This window comes from Monopterus albus, unplaced genomic scaffold (genome assembly GCF_001952655.1).
Source record: "Monopterus albus unplaced genomic scaffold, M_albus_1.0 scaffold46.1, whole genome shotgun sequence".
NCBI classification, from domain to species: domain Eukaryota; kingdom Metazoa; phylum Chordata; class Actinopteri; order Synbranchiformes; family Synbranchidae; genus Monopterus; species Monopterus albus.
Genome location: NW_018127926.1, coordinates 716563 through 719805, shown reverse-complemented (window position 1 = coordinate 719805; position 3243 = coordinate 716563).

Genomic DNA, 3243 nt, shown 5'->3' with positions numbered 1-3243 from the left:
TCCCAGCCCGAGAAGATAAATGTGAATGATTTTTGATTATCTAGGCTCTTGGGACTTGTCATCTCATAGAGCCCAGCGCTGTAATAACTCTGCATTTAACCAGAAGAAAATAAATCTACGTAAAGCTGATTCCTGTTTCCTGAGTGTTACTTCTTGGGGCCTTCAGATAAAAGAACCGGTTGAATTTAAAAATTACCTGGAAAAATTTAAATGTCAATAATGAAACAGTTTCATGGGGAATCTCAAGACATGGCTTTTTGTAAGGGTCAAAATCACTACAAGTGAATGTTGTACTGTATGATCAGATATTTTGGCAGAAAACAAATGCAGTGTCTGTGAAGATTTTACTGATAGTTCAGTATTATCTTATTTGCAACTTGCCAAATACGTAAATGAACAAGAAAAACAACAAGAAGAAATCCTCATTATGTTGATAGAAAATGTAATCTGCATGCAATTACATTTCCTACAAGATGTATATGCTTTTACAAATTAGTTGTATACAAACATCATTTCTAGAAGACAGGGTTGACTTTTCACACTGCAGCTTTGCTAATTACCTTTTGGATGACAACACCAATGTGTGTTGCAAAATGTTGTTAGAACAAAGTATAATCACAGGCATTTAGTGTTTCATGTATCAAGTGATGATGACTGCAACAACAAAACATCAGAGCGCTACTGTATTATCTTGGACCAAAAGCCATCTGGACAACTAAAAAACTTACATCGGTATGTTTGCATGCACTATTTGCCTTCCATATGTCACTTCAGTTCAGCCTGATAAACAGATGTTGTTGCACCCAGCATAAAAATAATAATAATAATAAAAATTCACATACTACATACATACATACATACTAGAAGAAAAGGGGTCACTGAAGCAGAGAAGATAATATTATAGTGTATTGTTGATACTGTTCCACTGTGAATTCATCATAATGTAGTTTTACTGTAAATTAAATGTTTGGCATATTAAATAATGTTTTTACAAATCAGTTTTAATTTAGCTACAGACATCAAACTTCCCTTCTTTCCATGTTCCCTGGCAGTATAGTGATGTGACTCCCCAAAGCACTGACTTCAAAACCACAAGAAAACATTTATCCCTCTTTCCTATTTATGCAGCAACCTGTTTTCCTGTTCTGTCTCTTTGCCTCTCATTCTCTCTCTTCTATCTTTCCAGCCAGCCAGCTGTAACAGCAGAAACCCGAGAGAAAGGAAGCCATGGGCCGCCTGGCTCTACAGAGGCATGTACGGCTCTGCGGGAGGCTGGGATACATGCACAGACAGAGGTGGGAAGAGAGAGACTGAAAGACAGAGGCAAAGGGGTTTGTTTGAGAATGGAAACTGCAGAGTAGCTGCCATACTGTAACTGCACACTATCAGGGATTAGGCGGGAAAAGGAAGGAATGACAGGCATTTCATATCAGCCTTTGAAAACATATTTTCTGTCTTTCATTCCAATATCATCAAGAGAGACTTATGGCTGGAATGTAACCCCACTGCAACCTAAAGATATGCACACAAACACAGACACTTAGACAAGTTAATTTCACCCATGGCCTTTTAATGTCAATCTGCTGTTATGTAGGTAGGGATGAGCAGAAAAAAAATAATTCATGCCTTATGTGTAGGTCAGAGCAATGAGATAGTAAATAGCCAATCATGTTGTCATAAAAAAGTCATGCTGTTTCTGTCTGTCTTTATCTTATCTGTATGTGAGTTTGTGTGTGTATATACTTATGAGTGTGTGTAATCATTTCAAGCTAGAGTTTTTTGAGGTACAGAACTTAAATGTTGTATTATTGGTATCATCATATGGTCTATATACATACAAATATACAATAAGCAGTGAAAAACAGTTATTTTCATGTGCATTTAAAAAAAAATCATTTCTAAAAATCCTGCAACATAAGAGCACGTAAAGTAATAAAAACACCCAGAGAGCGCATGTACCCACATCAAGGCACAACATTCACTCATGCAAATGGGTATCTTGTGAAAAATGAGATCCAAAAAAACACAAAATTCATCCGAAAAACCCCTGATCCAGATCATCTTTTAGGATATGATAAGCATCTGTACTGTGCCTCTTACCTGAACATTTCAGGGTTCTGTCTTCATTATAGGCCAAGTTATGGCAGAAAATATGCATTAACTGGGGTTTTCAATGATACATTTAAATGGCTGTCAGATCCTGAATCTAAATTAGATCTGGATGAAATTTGGTCTGGTGCTAGACATTGACATTCTACATATGTGTGTTAAATTTCAAATGATTTTAATAATGTTTGATGGAGATATGCATTTTTAAATTTTGCCCCATGTTGAAGATGAGGACAATTGTAATTTTTTTGTTTCCATTATTTTTGTGACCTTTACTTTGACCTTTTCCAGCCAAAATCTAATCACTTCTAGAGATGGTCCCCATCAATGTCTGTATCACGTATGCTGGTGATCCATCCAGCCGTTTGTTCATAATCCTGCTAACCAACACACACACACACACACACACACACACACACACACACAGAACCAAAAACATAACCTCCTTGGTGGAGGTAATCACATTAGACGCTTTTTAACCGAGAAACAATAAAATGTAAATACAAAGGAACCACTCAGGTTTAACAATTACAGTAGGTGCAGTAAATTTATGTTATGACTCGACAGGCAGTCATAACAGTAATAGTTGGAAACAGGAAAGTCTGTTCATTAAATAATGCTTGAATAGCAGGACTGGAAATCTGTGAATTCCTTAAACACTATCATCACATCCTCTTTCTGTTTTGCAACACATTTAGGATGTGGCGCTTATCAGAAACAACACATGCAGGTTCATGTAAATGTACACTCACACATACTGTACAGTACACCACAAAGATACATATGGCAGATTAACATGTGAATGGGCTGGTTTCCTTTAACCTAAACAGGCAATAGAGCACTTGTCCTTCACTGACATAAGCTTAATTGTTAGAACAGAAATAGCAAGAGAACAGGGAGGGGGTTGGTGGGCTTTACGTTGGGGGATATTACTTAAAATCTGGTGAACTGGGGAACAGAGGATGAGGAGTAATGAATGTGAGACAGCTGGTTAACAGATTTCAGAACACACCACTCAAACTAGATAAGTCAGGAAATGGAGTGTGGAATGGAGACTGACAATGTCAAGTGGGACTAACATTAAATCCAAGTTACCTGGCTACTTGTTCACAGTCCCTGTCAATCTTTATTTTT